At 36.0% G+C, this 25,646-nt stretch overlaps 1 long non-coding RNA gene across 1 annotated transcript in view; it reads right to left on the bottom strand.

The window, feature by feature from the left end:
• Positions 1 to 2,373: 2,373 nt before the first annotated feature.
• The window catches only part of LOC135409862 (uncharacterized), a 137,316-nt gene continuing 114,043 nt past the window's right edge, over positions 2,374 to 25,646 (bottom strand). The window contains exons 2-4 of the long non-coding RNA XR_010428391.1: positions 9,858 to 9,935; positions 4,011 to 4,088; positions 2,374 to 3,332 (exon numbers count right to left, since the gene is read on the bottom strand). This is a non-coding gene — a long non-coding RNA (uncharacterized LOC135409862). The remainder of the gene's footprint in view (positions 3,333 to 4,010; positions 4,089 to 9,857; positions 9,936 to 25,646) is intronic.

Raw genomic sequence — 25,646 nt, 5'->3', positions numbered from 1 at the left:
ATAATTGAAAACTCCTTAAAGAAATGAGAATTGAAAAGAATGGGAGAGTATAGTGTTTTTTTCCTTCCTTTTCTTTCTGAATCTATCTTAAAGAAAGTTGTCAGGTGAAACAAAGATATATTCAACCAAAAATTACAGGTTGGTGTTAAAAGAATTACTTAAAAAACCTACTGTAGAATGTAAGGAAAGTCCTAATATTTCACAGTCATCACACAATGAAATATACCAGTGTAGAGGAAATACAGGAGGAGAACTCTAGAAAGGCCACATAAAGGGAATCTGCCAACTCCTGTATATATATATATATATATATGGGAGCTGCTGCTACTCCACTAAAGGATTGGGCTGACTAGACAGGGTTCAGATGCTCATAATCAGGAGCCGTAGAATGAAGATATTCCAAACAATGGTCACAGTATAGCCTTAGCCTTCCAAAGTTCCTTTGTAGAAAGACTTCTAGTCAGAGGTCAGAAAAACTGAGTAGGAAGAAGAAAGATCCTGAAGAAATGTCATTCAAAATTACTTTATCTCTTCTTATGTTTGCCATCAGCAGAATGTCTAATCTATCCATCTCCAAATGGTGCATAAACTAGTATCTTTATCTACTTGTTCAACTTTTAGATGGGAGAATCCAGTTCTGAATAAGCCTGGGAGAAAGGATTACTGAGTGTTGGTCAATACTAAATGTTAACTATTGTGTAAAATACCCCACCAACCAGAGGAACTGTTGTTGTGTTTTAACACCAGCTGGTAACTAAGCATCACACAACTTCTTGCTCATTTGACACTGCTGCAATGGGGGAGAGAATCGAAAGAGTGAGAAAACTTACGGGTTGACAATCTAAATCTAAATAGGCAAAGCAAAAGCTGCACAGAAAAACAAAGCTGAATAAGGAATTAATTCACCACTTCCCATGGGAACTCAGGTGTTCAGCCATCTCCAGGAAAGCAGGGCTCCATCACGCATTAGGGTGACTTGGGAAGACACACACCAGCATTCTGAACATCCCCTCCTTTCTTCTTCTTCCACCAGCTTTATGTGCTGAGCATGATGCCATATGGTGCAGGATATCCCTCTGGTCAGTAGGGCTCATCTGTCCTGTCTGTGTCTTCTCCCAGATTTTTGTGAGTCAGCTGGCTGGTGGGGTGGTGTGAGAGTCAGAGAAGCTACGTAAACACTGCTCAGCAATAACTAAAACATCCCTGTGTTATCAACATTTTCAGCACAAATTTAAAACAATAGCACCATTCCAGCTACTATGAAAAAAATTAACCCTATCCAAGCCAAAAAGAGCACAGTTGTCATCTCTAAAGATGAATAGTTACAAAACAGACATACGTATCTAAAATTTGTTACCTTAACAGCTTGATTTTTCTTTGAGTAAATGTCATCTAATTTTCCAATTTAGAGCTCTTTTTTTTCAGTATTTGTACCCTTCAAATGTTTCAAATTGCTATTCATATTAGCAATTTTCTGTAACCAATTTACAGTATTCAGATTTTCTATTCTTCAATATTCTCACTAGTTCTTCTGGACAGTGCATTTGGTTTAATTTCTAATTTGTATCCAGTTTGTCAAGCTATTCTTCATTATAAAGTGTCACATCTGCTCAGTGTTCTAAAAACTAATTTCTAATACCAAAAAACAAGGAGTATCTGAAATTATTTTTCTACATCTTTATTTCTGCAGTTTAGTGTTGCTTTATTTTTTTATTGCTACAGTACCTTGAAATTCACATGAGGTTTGCTATTCTCTTCACCCTTAGTCTTTATTGCCAACAAAATTTCCTCCCTCTCTCATATGGTCTTTCTGAATCGTTATTCCCCAGATGTACAGCTTGCATATTTCCCAAGATTAAATATCATTTTATTTCCTGCAAATAATTCAAACTTCCTTTGGTCTTGCTAGATTATTCCTTTATCCACAATGGTATTTATAATACATTCCAATTTAATATTGACTGAAAATTTAATTAATGTGCAATTTGCTCCTCCATCCAAAATAGAAATAAAGTTGATAAATAAAACTAGGTCTAACCCCAATCCTGGCTACACCTCCTTGGCCACATGCAATTTAACATAACTTTGCTGATTGACCTTTAGCGGTTTTCTGTCAGTGTGATGGTACCAGTTTGAATTCGTTTAGTAAACAGCAACGGGGATTTCACGTTAAAAATATTCAGCACAAGATATATGAATGCTAATTTTGAAGACAGGTTGTATTTCAAGTCATGAAAACCGAAGTTCTGAAATAGCAGAGGTTATTTGAGACCTCTGCATGATACTAGCAGATATTACACATGTTCTGCAGGAAACCACCCTGAGACCAGAGAAGATATTCTCTACTATTAAAAGTGACACTAAGAAACAATATTTAAAACAAAATTACTCCTTTATTTTCCATATTTAGTCAGTCAAGTTCAATAAGAAGTTCAGAGAATGTTCTTGGCTTATAAGCATACATTTACTGTATTTTCTCCTGGAGGAGTCCACTTTTTTCTCTTTGACTAATGGAAAGACAGTAGACCTCATTTCAGCTAACATTGATTATCCAGAAGACAAATATTAATAGCTCAATATGGCTACCCACACAGAGACATCAAGTAACATTTCAGGTTCCCTAGAATATATGAAAATACCCTCACAGGGCCAACAGAAAAGATACAGAACCTATAGGAAAATCACGCTCATCTGGAATAGCTACAATATCCTAAACATCTCAAAAGCACTAGATTCCCATCTGTATGCAATGGAATTAAGCCTCTATTCCACTTTGTGTTTGAATAGATCACCACCTTGCTTTTCCCTTTATCTCCTCACCCTTTTACTTGTAGCTTTAGTCTATAACCCTGTACTAAGATCCCTTCACCATTCACCTTATAGCTTTTAGTCTATACATTCATATTACAAAAAATAGAACCTAGTAGATAACAAGATAATAGTAATTTTCATATTTGATAAATATTAACCAAATAATATACATGTGCAAAGATTAACAATCTATTAGCATGCAAAACCCACATTTAATTAAGCTTCTCTAACCAGCACTAATACAGTCAGAAACAGAAACTACACTGGGGATCTTGAAGTAGTCTCGCTGAAGAGTGTAATTATACTAGGGAGAAAACATGAAGATCATCATTAGCATCATCTTCATTGTTATCACTACCTAGTGTGTTGTAGAAGATGCCCAAAGAATTCTTGTTGGGTGACCCAATTGTTCTTCTGACCAGGCCACTGGAGAGAGGTTTCCCTTTAGCTTCGTCTCTTCCTTTCTTTCTCTGCTTTCTGCCTGGTAGCTTTAAATTGATGCATGCCATCAATTACAGATCCTGAAAAGGAAGTTTTCTTCATTTAAGATTATTCCAGCTTTGTGAAAGAACCGCGTTATCACTCAGAGACCTACTGAAATATAAAAGCAACTGCACAAAGAAAAAATGGAGAGGAAGATGGTGCGTCTGAATTGGCTTGATGCAAAACTGGGATGTAGCTGGTGCATTTATCAAGATCAGGCATCAAGAAAGACTTTCACATTTTTCAGTGTGCATGAATTTAGATTAGATAATTTATCTCTTGGAATATAACTACTGAAAAAAAAACAGGTGGAGATCAACAAAACTTCTTGTAGTAATGCATCTGATGAAAAAAAGGTGTAACTCCCTTCTTTGCTTTTTTTCTCAGATTTATAGTTAAAAAATTGCCTTTTTTTCTAAAGTATCTGTACATTCTTCTTTATTGCAGCATCTAGATGTTTAAAAATTCATCACAGTAAAATGTGGTATCACCCATTATTTTTCATAAGGATTTTACTTTTTAAATAACATATCCTCAAAGCTCCTGAGAATAACCCATATGTGGTTTGTAGCAATATTGAAAGCTTTCTACTTGTTTACTATGTTTAGTTCTATAGTGTTACTTACATTCCTACATTATTTATGTGGTTTGGAGCTGCTGTAGAAACAAGCATAAATAAATCTCAATATCTCCAGAAAAGGAGCTTACCAACATACCTTGAGAGAAAGAAGGAAGGAAGATAAGACATCTCAAGTAGATCCTTTAAAGGTCTATTGCAACATCTTCTTTTTAGCCTGAAGGTAAAATAACATTTATGAAATTATTAATCTGCTTTGGACAAAGAAAGTCCTAAGAAAGCATCTGAAGTCACTGAAATCATCCCCATTTCCAGAAAATAGTAGAAGAGAGAGTTAGCTGTTTAACTTGAGATGCAGATTACTTTGAAAATAATTAAATAAATTTTTCTAATTTTTTGTGGTTCTTTCTGTGGAAAAGCCAGACCTTGGGCTTATATGAACCTTGATTTGAAGAATTGTTCTCAATTGTTTCTGTTTGGAGCCTTTGAGGACCATAAGAGGAACACACCTATCTTCTGGCCCAGTTCCCTTCCTGATGCAAGTCTTTCCCTCCTGGTGACAGCATGTGTTGACTTGGGGAGCACAGTTAGCTGGATGCAACACTCTGACAAATCTTGGGCAGGAAAGGGAGCAACAGCCCTTTGTATAAGGAGGTGAGGCAGGAGCACTTGCTATCCTAACCTGCAGGGCCCCAGTAGGGAGATATCAGGGAGAGAGGGAGGGAGCAAGAGGGGGAGAAGAAGCACATTACCAGAGCCTTGACTAGGGTCCTGTTCCAATAGGACTGCATTTGCCATGGGCACCCTGCTCTTTCTCACCCTGGAGCCTGAAGCACCAGTGAGCTATGGTCACATCTCCCAGCCCAGCAACCATGAGAACTGACAGTGACAACCTTTAGGCCTAGGGGGAGTGTGGAAGGTTTATTTTGGCACCAGAACTAAGGTGTGGATACTCAGAAGAGTGCATATGGAAGGTCAGTTTTGGTGGGCTAAGGGCCAAGCTCCCAGTCAGCTGCTCATTCACCCTCTCTTCTTTAGGGGTGGAAAATAGAAAGTTCATGGGTTGAGATAAAAGCAGAGAGATTGCTTATCAATTACTGTCATGGGCAAAACAGACTTGACTTGAGGAAAATTAATTTACTTCTTTGCTAACTAAAATAGAATAGGATAGTGAGAAATAAAGTCAACTATAAAAGACTTTTCTTCACTCGTCTCCCAATAGGTGATGGAAGTGTGATGTTGGCATTAAAGTGGTAGATACTCAGAAGTGTGCATGTGCAAGGGGGTATTACAGTTTCTTTTGTAATATTACTAAATCTTTGTGTTCATTGGATAATTTGGATTTGTAAAACATTAATTGGCTTGGTATTCAAATTCTTAGTTTTCAACATATGGTGTTCCCTTTTGCCTGTTACATGATTCTGAGTGTAACATTCTGATGCTCTTCCTGAAGTAATTGAAACATTATCACAGAGCATTAGCAAAGGTTTGGTGACAGACATCCTTCTCTAAATTGCCTCTCTTTCAAAGTGGAAGAAAGCCAAATGTGTGTACCTAACTCAAGCCCACACACATATCAACATCCAGTCATCTTGTACTAACATGACAACACAGTCTAAGTCTCTCCTGTTTTGCAGGGCCATTCGTTTATCCAGTATCTGATAAGACAGAAGTAGTACATTGCTAGCCCTCTCTCTGACATTTCACTTAACAGGCTGTTTTATTTAACAGTAAGTAATAATTACATTTTTTTTCTGAAGTATTTTTCCCACTCTTTATCTTCTCCTTCAAAATTATTGCTGTTCACACTACACTAAGTAATTTGTGTTATTGCTGATTAAATAAAATAGTCTTCTCATGCATCAGCATGCAAGTCACTGAATACGTGTGACCAAGTAATTGTAAAAAAAAAAATAATTGTAGATAAGCCTTTGTGAGAACTGCAGTATAAATGTGATGATAGGAATAATTTCTAGTCTGCTGTAGCTTACTGGTTTTTAATAACTGTGTAATCAAAATACCAGTCAATTAGCATTTAACTGACTTATCTATGTAGGATTTTTTGAACAGAATTGTATTTTCCAGGTACTATTTTCATGTTTTCCAGGTAAACTCACTGGGTGAAATAGTTACTATACATCTATACATAGAATAATAAGTAGTAATACAAAAATAATTTTATTTGAACTATTAAAGTCATTGTTGCTTAATAGCTTTGACCAGCAGCAAGATTTTAAACAATTCAATTGCAACATCTACAGCTTAAAATAGTAACTTAAATAAAAAAAATATAATAGGTTCTATTCCAGTGTTATACTATATAGAATGCTACTCCAATACTAGACATATAACTATTTTTCCATAATTTTAGAAAACTATTTATTCACTGGCATTAATATCCTTAATATCCTAGAATGCACATTACCTTAATATGGTTCTCTATCATCATCATGAATAATGTGAATCTTAGTGTGGTTTGCAGTTATTACCTACCTTCTTTATGTCAATTATTCTTTGCAATTTTTATTGCTTAATGTGAAACACTGTAATTGAAATGAGTAGTGTACTGGTTTTAGCTTGGACAGTTAGTTTTCTTCATAGTAGCTAGTATGGAGCTAATTTTTGGATTTGCGGCCAAAACAACACTGATAACACAGGGATGTTTTAGTTCTTGCTGAACAGTGCTTACACAACATCAAGCCTTCTCTGCTTCTCATCCTACCATGCAAGTGAATACACTGGGGGGGCATAGAGAGAGAGACTTTTAACCGAGGCCTGGAAATGACAAGAGAAGGGACAATAGGGAAACTGAAAGAGGGTAGGTTTAAATTGGACACAAGGAAGATTTATCTTTTACAGTGAGAGTGATGAGACTCCATAACAGGTTGCCCAGAGAGGTTGTGGATTGGAAATGTTCACAGTGAGGTTGCATGGGCTTTGAGCAATCTGATTTAGTGAAAGATGTCCCTGTCCATGGCAGCAGGGTGTGTTTAAAGGTTCCTTTCAACCCAAGCTATTCTGTGCCTTTATGATTCTAGGAAGTTATCAGGGAATACAGCAAGGACAGCTGACCAAAGGGATAACCCACACCATATGCCATCATACTCAGTAAAAAGAGCTGGGAAAAGAAGGAGGAAAGTGAGGGAGACTTATGATATTCGCCTTTCAAGTAACTGTTACACATGATGGAGTCCTGCTTTCCTGGAAGTGGTGAAGTAGTGAAACAATTATTTTTATTACGTTGCTTGCATATGCTGCTTTTGCTTTTGCTATTAAACTGTTTTTACCACAATCCACAAGTTCTTGCACTTTTACCTTCTTACTCTTTCCAGTTCTGCTGCAGAGGAGTGAGCAAGCACCTATGTGGGGTTTAGATGCTTGCCAAGGCTAATCCACAACAAATGGAAAACTGTGCAATATTAGATTTTGTCTCTTCCTTCTTAGACCTGAACATGCCTTTCAAATTATTCTGATCATTATTCTCTTTAATCATAATACTGACAGGTGTTTGCTCATGAACACCATGTAGTCCTCTTTTTATGATATATTTAGACTAATATAAGCACTTTCTTCTCAGAGGAATTACAAACTAAACCAAGTAAGACCAGCTACAGGAAAGTAGGAAAGACTGCTTGTAGCTTTCTTCACATATTGGAATGACTGCAGATGCCTTATCCAGAAAATGGAACCAATTAACTTGTCTATCTTACCAAGTTTGCATATTTTTTTAGGGCAGCTGTTAAAAAATTATCTTTCCAGTTTAACACATTAAAAATAATGAATGAGAGCAACATATTTTCTAGACTCAACCTGTGAGTGTTTCTTTTTTAAACAACCAGATGCATTTTTGCCATATTTACTTCATTATGATATAAGAGTTTCCATTCTGCTTCCTCATTTTTCTGTGGATGAACACAATTACTCAAAAATCTGTCATACACTAACTATAAAAATTGTTTTGTATAGCAGATAATTTGAGTCAGCAAGACTTCATAGCTTTTGCTGGCAGTTTATGTTTGACAACTGGGATTAAATGACAAAGTTAAAAATCTCATAGGCAAGTAGACTGCATTGATGGAAATAGATACATAGAATACTAATATTTAAACTATGAAACAACAGATAACATTGAGAATTTCTTATATTTCATGCTACATAGTTCATAGTACTCCATAAATGCTGTTAAAAATATAATCAAGTTTTTTTTCATACTCAGTCCCTTTTAATATGAGTTAGGACAGCCTGACAAATGATTAAAGACTTTGTAGGGCAGGATATTTGGTTATGATTCTAATCTCCACTGTTTCCTTTTGTCATTTTAAGGAAATCACTTTAATCTCCCACTATTGCCTGTTCCAATCCTTTGGCTATCTTTCTGTCTACTGAAGAGAGAAATGTAATCCCAATGAGTTGGTTTGTCAGAAGGTAAAACATGCTATTGGCATGAAAATTGCATAAATTCTAGAATCTGGCTTCAGGATTATGTTCTTTAGTCATCCTTCTTAATGCTCATACTTGAAAATAAGTGTTTAAGTATTTTGGTATTATGATTTCTTATAGCTTTATGGGGAAATAGAAATGTATAGTTTATGCATCTACTTGCAAGATATCATTATTAATTCAGACACATAACAAATGTACCAAAACCAGAGTACAGTTTTACCATAAAATATGACTATGTCGTCTTAAATTCAGTATACACTGGACTGTGTTTACTAATAAACTATTGGAACATTCCCTGGCACAATTTGACCCTTTCCAAATAACACTTGGCCTAGTAATTCCTGGACATGGTTTAGCTCCTAAGTTGTTCTCGCCCAGTAGGCAGAGTTTGGAGGTCTAAGGCACTTTGCTAGAACAGAAACAGGCTGTATCATGGAATTGCCTTCAGAGCCCAAGAACAGTTCAGATCACTTTTAGTGCAGACTTAGCACTATTAATGTAGATACAGCCATAAGATCTTGCTGAAACGTTTCCTATTTCTGAGGATCTTCAATCTGAGATGTAAGAATTGTACTTAAAAATAAATATGGGTACAAGACTAAGAAATTTTAAGCCCTGATAGCCTGCCAGGCAATATTTGCACTTCATGTGAATTAAAATGAATATATTTACTCACAAGCATAGCATTTTCTTATGTCAAATATGGAGGAAAGGAACAGTGATTTGCTAACATTTTAATAATCAGAAGAGAGTCACTCTTTTGACTGACTTCCTTTTCTATGTTCACAGATTTTTCTTCTCAAGCATATGAATTTCATTCTGTGTGCATGTCCAGTTGTGACTTCAATCTCATCCTCATTCTTCATCCCTTTTTTTTTCTATTTTCAAGCAAAGAAAGGTTTAGAATTCATTGGTTTTTTTCTAGAATGTAATCCAGGGTAAATATAAAAACAGATGAATATTATCTGCTGCTAAAATCTTTAAACTTTTAGATCCCATATATAAGAAATTTCTTTTTTATATCTTTACACCTTCTATTTCTGTGTGTTCTTTTTAAGTGCAAACACTGACATTTTCCTTAATGCAGTCATTATACACTGATTGTGTGCAAAATACTGTGTATTTTGGTGAGATGATTAAATACAGGTTAAAGAAACCAAACAAACACATTTAAGTGACTTACTTGAAGGCACCAAAGTAGTCAGCAGGAAGACTGGCTCGTCTGATCTAACTGAAGGAGTCTGTTCTCTCTGTAATGAGCAAAACAGGATACTAGGTATCTTTGCAGATAAACAGAAAGCAGAGATCACTTTCAAAAGTTAGAAATATTTTTTTTTACCTGAAGTATATTGGAATATCATTCTTCATTTCATATACCACTGAGCTCTTTCAAATGTTCTCATTCAATGGAGCATAGCTTTCATCACTGTCCCCTGCTTCTCTGAGTTTTAGACAGCGCTTTTCACAAAGAACTGGCAAAACAAATACTTATTTCATAATCTTTTAACGTTGAAACTTTTACTGCTTTTGGAAGTTCACTTACCTAACATTCTGTAGTGCCATTGCTTGAAGTACTTCATGGATAGGCATCTAGAACTTGTGCCTATAAATTTACACCTACCTGAAATATTGTAAGAAGGTAGACAGGTATCAGTCAACTCTCAGAATTAACAACCCTTTTACTCAGTCTTTTTAGAGATGAGCTTGAAATAGAGTCAGTTTCTGTTCAATTAGTGATCATATAATCAGTAATATAATTCTTGCTTTGGGCTATGTAACAGCCCACTAGCAATTATAGCTTGTACAGACTGTGTATGTGCTTATGTGCATGTTATGCATGTAGCTGTATGTGCTTTGGGCTTTGTAAGAGCATAGTATCAATAATGAATATTTGAGGTGGTGTCAGCAAGAGCCTTACTCTGAGGGGTTTAATATTGGAGGAAACAAAGAATCCCATACAGGACTTAAAGAGACAGCAGTTACAGGACAAAGCTGATAGTGCCTTGTAATGTATGTGTTAAGTTTCAATAAAAGTGTACGTTCAGTGTTATACACTTTTTCCTTGACAACACTAGAATCACAAGTAATTAAGATACAACAAACAGTTGATCCACTGTTTGACTCAGTGCAACAAGTTTTTAAAAACACTGTTGTCTTATTTGCTACTTGTCCTGTGGGAGTTGCCAACTATTCTCCTCCAATGACCTTTTAAAGATTAAGCAGTTGTTACTTACAAAGGATTTCCAATGTAGGTACAGAAATATTCATTTAGCTTTTCTCTTATTCTTGGACCACTTTTTTTCAGTATTATTTTTTTCCTGCTATAAATGTATTGCCTTAATGTGCGGGCTTAAATCTCGGCATACAACAAACAGATGAGTCCTGAAAATACTATTTCATTCTTTCAACGCTTTGCAAATGTTTAGGGCCTATAATACAACTGTCATCAGATAAGGGTGTTAATGAATGTGAAAGCTATAAATGCAATAACCATACAGACAGAATTATATTAATCTTACTTGAATTTCCATATTTACAATGAATGCACAGAACTAAGTTATAGGTTATAAATACAAAAAATGTAGATGTCTAATGCAAGTTTCTAATTAAAAGTCATGTTATCTCTTTAGTGGTAGTGTAGATTAGTTGTGGGATTCAGTTGTCTAAACATATGCATCTAATGCCATTTAATACATTCTATGAAACACAGAAAGTCTACTTAGAATTAGAAAACATGTTGCAGGGTTTAAAATAGTCCCATACATTTCTGGACATGAGGCCTAATTCTGTTGCCCATATATGGGAAGTGTCATTTGATATTCCCTTGGGGATATTGCCTGATCTTCAATTGCTGCTCAGAAAAAACAGAGGTCTCCCATTGGTGTTCAAGCTATGTACAAGGTTCTAATAGAAGACCAACAGAAAAATCTGTGCCCAGGTTGGTAGCTGGACATCAGGAGAAATACTTTAAGGCATCTCAAAGAGCACAAGCCATCTAGTTGGTGGTAGCTGCACTAACTATTTGTTTAGACTCCTAAATCTTTATGTCTTGAATCTGGAGCTGAATGATAGTCCACAAACTGTGGATGTCATCATTAAGCTTTAGAAGGTCTGGCCTGAAAAATAGTTGACATGAATCACACTGATACAATTAACCAGGGAATCAAGAGTCACTTCCTTTGTTAGATTAAGTCAGCAGTGTAGATGTCACCTAATATTCTCCATTTATTTTGCAGGAAGTCTAAAGGATTAACTCAGCTGTATAAATGTAAATCATAGTTGTCTCCATTTAACTAGATGAATGTAACTCAGATTGTTTTATATGGCACTATTCATTCCATTCTGATGACTGTCCTGAAACTTCTATTTATTTCTTTCAGCATGTAATTTCCTATGCAGTCTTGTAAGTTTAAACAATCTCTTGAAAGGTTAGATGTTGACTACTTTGATCAATTTCAACATTTATGAAAGGTGATGTTTAACATGGCTTCCTGATAAAACAAACCTCATCACTTTTACAAGAAATGTTTACTGTATCAGACTCTGGAACTCTAGCAATTCTGAACACAGGTGACTTAACAAGGCCAGTTTTAAACACATATATGTATTCTTCCCTAAATTCTATATAGCTGAGGGAGTGTATTTTGTACACACAGTTCAGCACCAAGGAAACAAACAGACCTCCAACAACTAAGTGCACTGCTGATAACAAATATAGAGACCACCTCTGTTCTATAACAAAGAAAAATCATGACAAAGAGAGCAAAGAAAATAGAAGTTGCAGAGACATTACTATTAAAGTGGGAGGAGTAATTAGGTCATTTAAGGAGATAAGGATGCACACAAAGACTATGTGGTGAAGGTCAGACAGCCTTTGCTGCCACCTCAGTGGGTGTAGGAGGACCACAGTGTTTATTCTACCTCTTCTGTCCTTTCTATTTCATGTTATGAAATATTTATTAGTAACATTTGAAAGTCCATTCTCTATATTGTTTCTTTACACTTAGCAGTCCAATGACATGTTGGAGGGTTTACATGTCCCACTTCTATAATCTGACTTCCACAGAATGAAAAGGGTGTATACACCCCAAATAGCTCATGACTTTAGACTACCTTAACTGGATAATTTTAAGTTATCCAACATGCCATCAGCCTGCTGACTCTTCTTAAATACACCTGGCAGGTAAGTGAAGAAATAATTGTCGTTGATAGTAACTTGCCCATTGTCAATGAATTTCTAAGCCTTACCAGTCTATTTTGATGGTGGGAAAAAAAGCGTTCCTCAGCTACAGAAATCAGTTCATGTTGTTTCCTTGTGAACTGGTTCAGCCCTGACCAGTACATTGCTGTGTAGTATTTTTACAGTATTCAGACCTATCTTTAGAAGCTCTTGCTCTTTATATGGATACAAATTAAGAGGTGAGGGGAAGTTCTTTTGTGAGAGAATATTAATCAATGCATTTTGCGACAGGAGAAAACAGCCAAGAGTAAATAGAACATGTCAATGGAAAAAATTAATCTGAAGTCCAACTGCTGACTGAAGTCAATATGGATATTAGAGCAAAGATGTTCAATTTAAGCAGCAGTGTTTGGTTACAATTACCTCCCTAAGTATGCTCACTGAAATTATAGAATAACTATACAGCTTAAAATACCTGCTGAAATGTCAGTATGTAAAGAAAATTTGATTCATACATGATAAGAAGTTCATCCTATTGTGGCAAAACTTGTTTTTATATAAAACACTGTTTTATTTCTTGTGTTTATGATGTGCATACCAGATTTACTTTATTTTTAAATTCTTCTCCTTTTAAATATACTGGTGACCTGACCTGCGGAGGTCAATAAAGCTAAGAAGATCCCAGGGAGGTGAGAAAACTGAAATGTTTATTGGACTCAAAAGCTCATATTTAAAGGGTGTAGGGTTTACATATTCAACAGGGGGTTTACATATTCATCGGGGGTTTGCATGTTCATTCTATTAAAATTAGGGGATTTCACAAGGATGACATAAGGGAAAAACTCAGATTAACAAATCTTGGGGTCTTACAATTACACCACAGGAAACACCCTACTTTATCTTGAGGGATTTTACAGGGGAGGACAGGTAACACAGAGGGAGAGAGAAAACACAAAAGGTTTGCTGCACAGGTTTAATATCAGGGCATGGTTTCTCCAGGTTTGGGCAGGACATTCCAAACCCATGACATCAATGGATCCTTGTCTGGACTCTAGATGGAGGTTTTTCCCTAGTCTCTGTCAGCCCAAGGCTTTATTTAAACCTAGCAGTTTTTCTCATATCCAATTTTTGGAATCCAACATCTGAACTGATACCTAGGAAGTGCATTTTAAATAAAAAATTTCCTCAAACAGCATTATTAGCATGTGAATGATCAGTTTATCCCAGAATATAAAAACTGTCATACTTAATTGAGAAAGTCTAGTATCCAGTCACTGACATTAGTAGTAATAGTTGTAATATGAATGTATACATTAATTTGCAGCAATAAAATTTTATTTTAGCTCCATTAGGTGGATTTACATCATGGGCATAATTAAAGAAAAAACATATTTATGATATTTGTTAAATGCTCAGGAGTCTAGCTGTACACCCCCAACAACGGTGATTGCCAGATGAGGGGGTGAAGAATGGTGCCCCATGTTACCTCAAGAGAGAGGAAACCCTTGCCAAAGGGGCTGAACCTACAAGCAACCCACTCCTCCTGGCACAGGATTCAGTACTGGTAAGGTTCGATCACAGCCCCTAACCCTGCAACCCTAAGGATGTCTGACACCATCAATCTTCAGGCGCAAAGGTGATTTCAGCACTAGAGCAAAGAGGTAGATATTCAGAAGTGTTGATGAGAGAGGTTGTATAATTTTTATCTGTATTACTACAAAATATTTTCTGTATTCATTAGATAATTTGCATGGGTAACACATTAATTGGAGTAACATTTGGGTCTTAGCTCTATATATATAGTGTGTTCATTTTGCTGATAATGAGATTTTGAGAGCATCCAACATTTCTTTTTGTGATGTTCAGGTTTTTAATCCCACTAAGTGGACCTCCTTCTCACAGAGTGACTAGAAACAATACTTTTCACTCCATTTCTATGTGTCTTTGTAGAAGCAGTTCTTATGTATTTATTCACTGCCTGACCTTCCCATTTAATAATTATATAATTATCTTTTTCAGTCACATTGAACAGAGAACAACCTATTTAATACTGGACTACATCAAAAACAGACTAGAAGGAGATCTCAGAGGGCATTTCATTGTTTCCCAACTGTGTCATGTTAAATAATATAACAAACTATAAAATGATGTCATTTGTCTTTCCACTTGAATCATAGCTCTTACTATCCAAGGATTTTTGCCCCTCAACAAATGCACCACCAGACTGAGGGAATGCTTTCACTTCACTCATTATTGGTTCCTTCAGGAGGCTGGCAAGGGAATCACTGGAGTAAGGATACAGCTTTTCTAGCATACCTCACATTTCAAGCACAGATTCAGCAAGAAGCACAGAGGGACACATCCTGCCACCTCAGTTTAACTCTGTTTCTATTAAAAATAAGCTATGTTATGCTAAGTCATAACACAAAGAAAATGTAGATTGCCTTTTCCACATCCCCACAGGGTGTTTGAGATCTAATGTTTCCTCTTGGGTTGTGACACTGTTCCTGGATACACTTAGGCTAGGACCACCTAACCCGTTGCTTTCTGCTACCACATTTCTCACTCTTTGCAAGCTCTGCTAGGGTCTGTACAGAATTTATGACTTCTTCCTAATCATAGACTTCATGATTTCCACCACAGACTATCTGTGACAGATCATTTCCAATCTAATGTCTTCAATTTCATGCAAATTAATATAAGAGAAATACTAGTAAGTTACCATGTGAGTTATGAGGACATTATCCCACATATCTACATGTAGTAAGGCAAGTCAAAAGATAAAAATTTAAAATCTCTTGTGACTTTGTTATTTATCATTTTCACACTTGGTTAATTCTGCCTCATTTTCTCACTACCTGATACATACAAAACTAGCTCAGCTTGAATGTTACACTCAATTATCCTGAACACTTCATAAAAACACAGTGTCTGTTCTCCTGGAGTTTCTGGGGTGATGAATGTACTTTGCTGGCCCTTTGAAACGGCTACAGAAAATTCTGTTTAAGCACAGCCTATCTCATTTTTCTTTGTCTGGAAATCTTCCCCTTGCTTATGGTCATTCCTGTAGTCCATATTACTCACTCCTCCTGCTGTTCTCATTTCGGGGAGAAATAAATTATGCTATTTCCCTGAATCAAGGGAATCATCAGCAAAGGTTACCTTGTTATATTTTTGTTTCTACTATATGAACAGAGGGAGAAACAAAATTCAAGGTCCATTAATAAGAAGACTGAATAGACTACTTGAAGAGTCTAATCAGTTATTACACATGTACAAAATATATGTGTAATAACAAAATATATAAATTAACATATATATATGATTTGAAGAATCACAAAGGCATTGGAAATTAGCATTTCACAGTACATGCCTGTGTCATACTAGCTCTGCTTCCTGATTGCTAGTGGTTTGCTATCTTTTTTCATGCAGGATTTCATAGGATCACAGAACAGTTGAGATCAGAAGGTACCGCTGGAGACCACCTTTTCTAATGCCCTTATGCAAGGTAGGGCCCAAGTCCAGGCTGATCAGCGTCTTCTCCAATCAGGTTTTGAACATCTCCAAGGATGGAGAATACACAGCCTTCTTGGACAAGCTGTGCCAGTGTTCAATCACCATCACAGTAAAAAAGCTTTCTGATGCTAAAAATAATTTCTTGTATTTGTGTTTATGCCCATTGCTCCTTGCCCTTTCATAGGGCAGCACTGAGAAGATAGCAGCAGCACTGGCTCTGGATAGGTAACAGATATAATTCAAATTTATTTAGGACAAACAGCTGGTGAAATATTTGGATAATCCAGTAACTGTTTTCCCACCAAGACTATTAACTGAGTAATAATTCATACGAAAAGTCAGAGAGGAAAACTGTGTGTATTCAAAGATTTGAATTGAATTACTCGTCCCACTCTAAACACAATCTTTTTCCTTTTTCTCCAGTGAGCCAAGAGGAGGGAAATAGTTAGCAAACAATGTTACATCTGCTTCTATTTACTAAAAGGTCAGACAGTCTTACAGGGTTATGATATCTTGCAAAGATAAAAAAATATATGATCTGTGCAGTGGCATATGATCACAACGACATTCCTGATTAGTCTCTTAGGTACCTCTGTATTTAAACAGGGATCTCTCGAAGTGGGCTGGAGAGTTATATAATAAAATCCTTGATGCTGAATAGCTCATAGACCTGCTACAGGGAGTTTGTGTCTTGTAACATTTCTTTTTTTCTTTTTTTTTTTTTAATATACGTACTTCTATGTTAGCTATTAGAGTTGTAATTGGTCACAAACCCCTGTATTTACAGTTAAATCAGCCATTAATAACCATTATTTAACTCACTGTAAAATTGCAGCTGATATTGAATAAGACTTGGGTTTGACTTTGATATAGTGATGGAAGGTCAACAGTATCATTCCATATTGTCCTCATCCAAAGGACTGTAGGGTCTTATAAAATTTATAGCACCTAGTATATCGCACTTTTTTTTTTTAAAAAAAAAAGTATATTTGTGAATGTGCCTGTAGGCTTGGACACAAGAGTAATGAGGGCCATGCCCTGTAGCAGAAGTTGCTCAGTCAGTCCATTACACACTATGTACCCCTCATTTTTTAAAGTGATGAACACTAACATCCTCTAGCGTCCTTCAGCCTGACATCAAAGAAACTTTTGGATTTGTTGTGTTCATTACATGGTTCTCTCTAGCTGGTTAAAGTCACTGGAGAAGAGTGATACTCTATGCAAGTAAAGTCACTTTGAGAAAACTTGGCTGCCAAGTTCTTCAAAGAATCCGGTCTGGTCCAGAGATAATATTGGTAATTCAAATTTTCACTAATGATCCTAACACTTCAAATTGCTTTTGGAAGTCCTGGTCATAGTTTAAATAGTTTGAAAAAAATAGTGGTCACCAAAAAGATCATAGAAAAGTAAAAAAGCCAGCTTAAGTTTTCCTAAGTTGTATGAAGAGAAGGAGTAAGTGCCATTGCAGCAGACCTTCGATGGAGTCTGTATTCAGGTCCATGAAATGATAGCTACAATTTGTCTACAACAGTAGTGATTCTTCCAATAACCTTAATACACAGGTCAACAAATGAACCACATCCAAGTGTCTAGTATATTTACAAAGAGACAAAAATCTAAATTAGAAGGAATGTTAAATCATTCTAATAGAGAATTGGAGGATAAATAAAAGATATCTCTTCCTTTAACATTAATTTCTTGTAACTAAAATAATTAAGAAATATTCAGTTATTAAAATTTTTTTCTTTTCTGCTTCTGTTTGTGGTCTAATAATTCCAACACTGTAATAAGAAAATGAACGGAAAGACAGCATTTGTCACTGATATTTTTCACCATTAACTTTATTGTAAAAAGACTTAAATAAATAAATAACATATTCTATGCGGTACATTGCATATAGCTGATCAGGTGGGGTCTTCCAGTGTCCCTAGTTTTGGGATAGGGTTTAGGATGCATCACAAACAGAAAGGAATCACTTGCCTGCAGCACAATTAAATGATTTTCTATTGCCCTCCTCTACATTTCCTTCTGGTAAACATGGGTGCAAAGCTTTTGTGGTTATTTCAGATCTGTTAGGAGACATATCCATCTGAACATTGCAGGATGTAAGTGGATTTTTATTGTGTTTGATATTGACATTGAAGTGTGACCTTGCTACCTCGGGTTTTTTTGTGTGTATAATTCCAGCTGGTTTAAGTCTATAAATTGCTCTCTAAGGTGTGCTGTAATTTAACTCTCTGTGAAAAGCAAACAAACCAAAAAAACCAACCAAACATATTTTTACCTTAAAGTTGTTTAGAAATCACAAAGTCACAGAATATGCTAAGCTGGAAGGAACTCACAATGATCATCGAGTCCCAGCTCCTGATCCCGCACAGGACTATTCCCAAGAGTTACACCATGTGCCTGAGAGCATCATCCAAATGCTTCTTGAACTCTGTCAGGCCTGGTGCTGTGACCACTTCACTGGGGCAATAGTTTGAAAAGATGCTTAGGCCTATTCATAACACAGCCTCGAATGAGTTGGCTTCTGGCTGTGGTAGGGTTTTATCTTTTGAGAATGCAGTCACCTCTTACCTGAGGTTATCCTATTGACATCCTAATGCATCTTAAAGATGTGTTTTGGAGTACCCTTTGACATCCAGTAAGATTCATAAATCTGTAGTATAAACAGCTCAGAAGTGGTTCTTTCAGTACTTTTCCCTTGCTACTCCAGTTTTCCCCCCAGATCTTCTATCTTTGAAACTCCTTTTCTTACAGAATGGAGCTTACTGTAATTACAGATTCTATGAATCACACTTTTGGAGTAGAGAGGGCATGACATTATAAAAAAAAGTCCCAAACTGCAGAAAACTGGAGATCTGTGTTTTCTTATTTGGTGCCCTTTTTTATAAGAGCTCAACTTCAGAATTACTTTTTCCCTTAATGCACCTGAATCTTTCCACTATTTACTCTTCTTTTGGTTTCTAAACTCTTGGAAAGAAATCACCTAAGATATATACCTCACTTGAGTACTATTTATCCCAGTTTACTGAGCCTTTGTTGGTGAGTTTGCTAATCTCTGCATTGTAAAATAAATGCAGCAGGAATGAGATAAAGTATTAAAAATGAGTTGAGCTTAAATAGAGCTCCTGGTCCCATGGGTTTGGGTGAAGGCCCCAGGTGAAGCTGGTCAAGATCATGAGAACATATTAGTGTACACAGGGATTTGACAACATCTATGTTTATTTAAACTTATATGTTTATTTTCAACCAGTGAAATCATTCCATCATCTCCCAGCACAAAAGGACCTAGGGGTGCTTGTTGACAGTCAGCTGAACATGAGGCAGCAGTGTGCCCGGGGGGCCAAGAAGGCCAGTGGCATCCTGGCCTGTATCAGAAATAGTGTGACCAGCAGGACCAGGGCAGTGATCGTCCCCCTGTACTCAGCACTGGTGAGGTCACATTTTGAATCCTATACTCATTTTGGGTCTTTCACTACAAGAAGGGCATGGAAGTCCTGGAGAGTGTCCAGAGAAGGACCATGAACCTGCTGAAGGGACTGGAGCACAATCCTATGGAGGAGTGGCTGAAGGAGCTGGGGCTGTTTAGCCTGGAGAAAAGGAATCACTCTCTACAACTACCTGAAAGAACCTTCTTCCAGACAATTAGCAGCAGGACCAAGGAAAATGTCCTCAAATTTCAGCAGAGCAGGTTCAGGCTGGATATTAGGAAAACTGATTAGACATATTTGAATGAACAAATGATGTAATACTATTTTTTATAGTTTCAATAAAGGACACTTACTACTGTAAACAAGTATATTCAGTTCTATTATGAAAAGATTAGGTGGATGAAATAGTCATATTTGTAACAAAAGCAAAATACTACTTTTTCATACATTATTAGATTCAACATTGTGTGGCTGAAATGGTGAAAGTAATCTTCAGAAACAGATATAATTTTTTTTCAGATCTGTCTTATAGCCTACACTTTTGATATCTTTTCAAGCACTTTCTCCTTCTGCTGAGTTGTTTCCAAGAGCATGTGTTATTTTAAGACCGGAAGAACAGATGCAAAGCAGTTTTTATGCTGTTGTTCTTGCTTGATGCACTGCTGTAAGCATCTCAAAATGAAGGAATTATACACCTTGGGAAGGTATAGATGAAGAATTTCTGCAATCCCTCTTTGCTTATCTGAAGCAAAGTGTTATCTTTGCTAGAAGTTTGGATACTGATCTCTGTAAGGAAGCTATTTAGTGACTATTGCAGTGCAGAACACCTTGAGAGTGAATTAAACATATGGATATTTGTCTCATAACTTTACCCTCTAACGATCTATAAAGCAGACAGAATAATTTCTTTATCCACATGACTTTTACAATAGTGCATACACGTTCCTGGAAACAGGAACTGAAACATACTACAATTCACTTCTAAAATTAGCCTTGTTATGTTTTAGAATATAAATTCCACCTGTTTCTTCCTGTTTTGTTGTGACTTATCATCATATTTAATCAAACAATCCTTGCATGTCTGTGTTCCAACCTGGCTTCAACCTTACTCCTTCTAATAGGTATGAGCTCAAAGCTGAGAAGAAAAGTAAACCTCAGTATCTCAGTTCCTAGCTATTTCACTCACCTAACATGACACATTCTGGAAGTGCTTAATATTGGAAAGAAAGTCATCCATATGTATATCAACTCATAAGAATACGAGTTAGATAGGTTGAGTTGTAAGAAGGAATTTTCAGACAGTCCTCAACTGGTATAAACTGCACTCATTTAAAGAAGCATAGAGAGAATCCCTGCTCTCTATTGCAGCCAACCAGACACATGCCAGCAGAGAGAAAACAAAGACACCATTTCATGTTGCTTAAGACAACAATATATTCTTGGTGGCAGGAGATAACGAAGTTATACTGCTTATAGAGGTGAGCCTCACTCTCTCTGACTGCATTTCAGCCAAACTTTTCTCTATCTGCAATTTTCCTTGAAAATATATCTTTGGGTATCTAGGGCAATCTAATCCTTCCTAATTTTTGATGATTTAACTAACCTGGCTCAATTCAATCACCCACACATAGGCACACAGTACTGTTTGGATGCTAAATTATTCCTTCCAGCCTTCACCTACTGCTTCAGAAGAATGTGTCTGTTACAAATCCTCTGGCAATTCTGTGAACCTCACCTGATGTCCTAGGTTGTTCTAAGTGACATTAAATATCCATGCCTTCTTAGCCTAATCACACTCTGAGAGTCTGAAAGTTAAAGACGGATGACATTTTGATTTTGCCTTTATGGCATTAGTGTTGTAGGATAGGACTTTAATAAAAATAACCAATATGGCATTTGAAAACCAGAGGACTGAGAGCTGCACAAATGTTTGTGAGGTAAGTAATAATTCTGTTTTATTTGAAAAGGCTTTTGAAAAGTATGTGGTTAATAAAGCCAATTGCTTCTCAGTGAACAATAAACATAAACCACAGTACTAAATGAGAAGAGTACTGGAAACTGGAATGGAATGAGAGGCTCACTGGAACTCATGTTCATGGAGTTAGGGGAAAATACTTTACATTTACATCTAAAATTCTTCAGAGAACATTAATTTCACAATTCTTCCTTTTAGAAGGTTGAATTTTCAACTACGATGAAATTATTTTGAAATAATTTATGGATTTTTTTCTTGTTTAACCTCTCAAGCAAAAAAACCCCCAAACCTATGGTATGACATCATGATGATATCAGCAACACGTATTAAGGAGGATGTGACGGGTTGACACTGGCTAGCATTCACTCAAATGCTTACCTCCTTCCCCTCCACCTCCTGAACTGGAGAGCAAAAAGGAATGGAAAATCAAAAGCATTTTTTATCTCATGAGTTGATATAAAGCTTAACAAGCAAAGGAAGGAGAGAGAAAAAAAAAAAAAAAAAGAAGAAGAAAAAAAGGTAATGCAAAGGCAACCATCCACCACCTCACAAGGATACTGATGCCCAGCCAGTATCCAAGCAACAACTACCTTGGATAGAGTAAACACCAAGTTCCAACTGCTGAGTGTGTTATGTGTTGTGAAATATGTCTTCGGTCAATTTGGGTTAACTGACCCAGCTGAGTACCCATCAAACATCTTGCCCACTCCAAGGTCATCTGCTGTCAGGGGCAGAGGGAAAACAGGAAAACCTTTGATATTGTTCAGCAGTAGATAAAACATTGTCATGTTATCAATGCTGTTTTAATCTCAAATCCAAATACATCACCATGCAATCATTAAGAAAATTATCTCCACTCTATTGAGGCCCAGTACAAAGAAATAAAAATTTTAGGTTCAGGGCACAGACCCGTCTTCTTCAGGTAACAGAGGAAATATGAGAAAAAGGACTGTATAAATCAGATCAAATACCTTTGCAATTCATACACTCTTTCTTGTGGCAGATGTGTAAGGAAGAGTGAAGGTAGCTTAAAATGCCAATACTTCCCTTGATAGGCTGTCATTCTAACAAAATTTTTTGTTCAGAGCCACAGTGTTTTCTTTGTATCTAATAGTCCATCAGGCTGTTGTTTTCCGGGAGCATTTCCAATCTTTCTTTGAAGTTTTTAAAACTGTTATCAGCCACAATACTTGATACACCTGAAAGTTTGTTATTTTAAACCTTTAACTAAAACTCATGGACAATTACAATTTATTTTCTTGATAGCTTTACATGTATTCAAAATGTACAATGATGTAGACATCTACAGTAAATAATGCACACAGTATTATTTCGTAGTGCATTTGTGCTTATTACAGTTATTGTGCTTATTACAGTTATTGTGCTTATTACAGTTATTTGTCTTAAATTATATTTATTGCACATTTATACTATGTGTGATACTGGTTTATAAATAGATATTACTTAGGTCACACATATTTATAAATATAAATATCTATATAATTTAATAACATTTATTATTTAGACATATAAAAATATTGAAGTATCTCTGAGTATTATTAGTCACCCATCTCAAAAAGAATATTGCAGAAGTTGAGGAGGCTTATGTATGAGTAATGAAAACAATCAAAAAAGCACAGAGAAGACACTATATTAAGAGAAACTAAAGAAGGTGGCAGTGTTTATGCAACCAAAAAACCCAACCAAACTCAAACAAACCAAAAACATGGAAGATATAACAAACCTACAAGTTAAAGAATGGTTCAGAGAAAACCAATCATGAACTGGTTGTCTTCTAACAAATAAAGAAGGTAACATTTACTAAAGCTAAGGACTGAGAATTTTAAAGTCAAAAGTCAGAACTTAAGAGTTTATTTTAGAATGCTTTGCCACAGAGGTTTCAAAGGATTAAAATTTACACTTCAAGAAAAAAAATGCAATATTTCTAGAGTTATTTGACTGTAATTAGCTAGAAAATAGTCTAAGGCATGAACACTCTCTGGTCTTAAATTCCTCTAATTTTTAAGAGTCTGAATTAAATGTATGTACTTCAGACTTTCCCTCATATCAGCATCTAGAGTATTCTGTAGTCTTCTTTCACCATAAAACAGCTGAATTTTTCCATCAGAATTTGCGATCAGTAATATGTTGGTTTCTCCAGGCTAGATTTGATATGGTGAAGGAGATGCGTTTCTTGGCCATTAAGCCAACAAACAATGCTACATGCCTGCTTAATCTCCCTTTGCAGGGCTTGGGGAGAGTTTAGTATCTAGGAATGGGCTGCAAAATTTCATACAGAGTGAGGAAAAAGTCTTCATAGGTTTGTCACTTAGAACAGTTACATTTAGTGTTTGTTTTTTCTCTCATTATTAAAGAATAACATTAATCATCTGAATTGAACAGAAAAGAGGAGATTACAAGGAGTTTTTTAAAACAAAGGAGTCAAACGGAAACAAAGATAGAGGCAGCAATAAAATATGGAACAGACCTAGTATAGGAAAGAATAGTAGTCAAAACCTGGTGTGACATCGCTGACGCCACACCATCAGGAGCACAGCCTAGATCTGATACAGCAGCCTTATTGCGGGACATCAGGAGCAGCTCTCATCAAGCTGGTGGCTTGATGTAGTGCAAGAACTGGGGACCTGCATTGTAAGTGTGCATGTGGGACCTCGAGGGGCATCTTCTCACCTGTGAGTGTATCAGTGAGCTTGAATACCCATGTCTTCTGTAGGACAGGAATGTTAGTAAGAGATCCTCCTTGCAGAAGAGGGGATCTGCACTTTTAATCCACAAATCCTGTGGAAGGGGGGTAGTATGTAGCTAAGAGTTCACATAATAGGGTAGAATTATTTAAAGAAGGATGTATAGGCATTTTTTAGGTGTTGATTAGCATTTTGCAAGTGCCTAGTGTCATGCTTTATTTCTTATTATTGATAATAATCCTGAGTTATCACCAATTGCTGACTTATTATGCATTTTTTATGAAATAAAACCCAGTATTGATTATGATTTTTCACATAAACTGTGGGAAAGGAGTGTGTTTTTTCCCAGCAATAGTTCTGAACTCATGTTAGTATACAACCTTGAAGTATAAGATATTCTTTCCAATTCTCTGATCCCTGTAAAAAAAGAAAGTTGATTTCTTGCAGGTTTCTCAGACACATTAGAATATCTGAAATGACACAGTAAGTCTATTTTCAGACAAGAATCTTCCTTTATTAATGCTATTTTCCACCTAAAACTTTCCAGTTATGGAAAATCAGTGCTGTTACTTCACTATTTTAGAGTATCTTATAACAAAGGTCCATTACTATTTCTCCACCAAATCTTAGCATCAAAATATATTCTAAGCTCTGTTCCCTGAAAATGAAATGAAGTTTATATGTTCTCTTTTTAACTTAATCTATTATTAAAAAAATATTTATGCATTTTTTTCAGAGAAAAAGAGCTTTGAAATACATGACAACAAAAGGACAAGTAATTAAAATATTATCAATTACTATATAATTAGCATACTCTAGCATCTATAATCCACTGCTTCTATCGTAAAAGAACAAATATTTGAAAGTACATCAAGGTATAACCTCAGATAACTCTAGCAAAATCAGAGATAATGACAGAAGGAAATCAAAAGCAGAGATGTTAGTAGTAGAAATAAAAGTCTTTAAGAAAATGCAGTGATATTTCATTTGTGTGTCTCAGTCATGGGTAGGTTTAACTGTTGCTGGATTACAAAAATGAGGAATCATTAGGGTTTATGTTCATGCAATCACACTGTAAATTTACTGTTCTGAACAACTGTACCTGTTTAATCTTACAGTGTGGAGGTTTGGAGAAAGTCATAAAAATAGCAAAGTGGAAACTGAAATGTAGTTGAATTTCCTCATGCTTCAACACATTTATTGACTGACACCAACATTTTACCTAATACTGATTAATCCTACTTCCACAGCTGGTTTGAAGGGGTCCTTCTAGAAACTGAAATCTGCGAACCTGTATATGGAGTCATCTCTTGACTCTGCAAGCAAAATTGATCATTCAGGGCTTTCTGCAACTATGAAAATTAGAAATCTTATAATCTTAGAGGGATGCAAGCTATTCTTTAACCTCTGCACAGACAAGAGTCTTTCCACCCTGCAGCACAGATGCTTTGCTACCAGAAACAAAAGAAATTTAAGGAACTTCAAAATAACAAAAAAAAATTACTAAAATGAGTTTGGATCA

The sequence above is a fragment of the Pseudopipra pipra genome, chromosome 2 (genome assembly GCF_036250125.1).
Source record: "Pseudopipra pipra isolate bDixPip1 chromosome 2, bDixPip1.hap1, whole genome shotgun sequence".
NCBI classification, from domain to species: domain Eukaryota; kingdom Metazoa; phylum Chordata; class Aves; order Passeriformes; family Pipridae; genus Pseudopipra; species Pseudopipra pipra.
The sequence above is the reverse complement of the archived record's forward strand: the minus strand, read 5'-3'. Positions and strand labels throughout refer to the sequence as shown.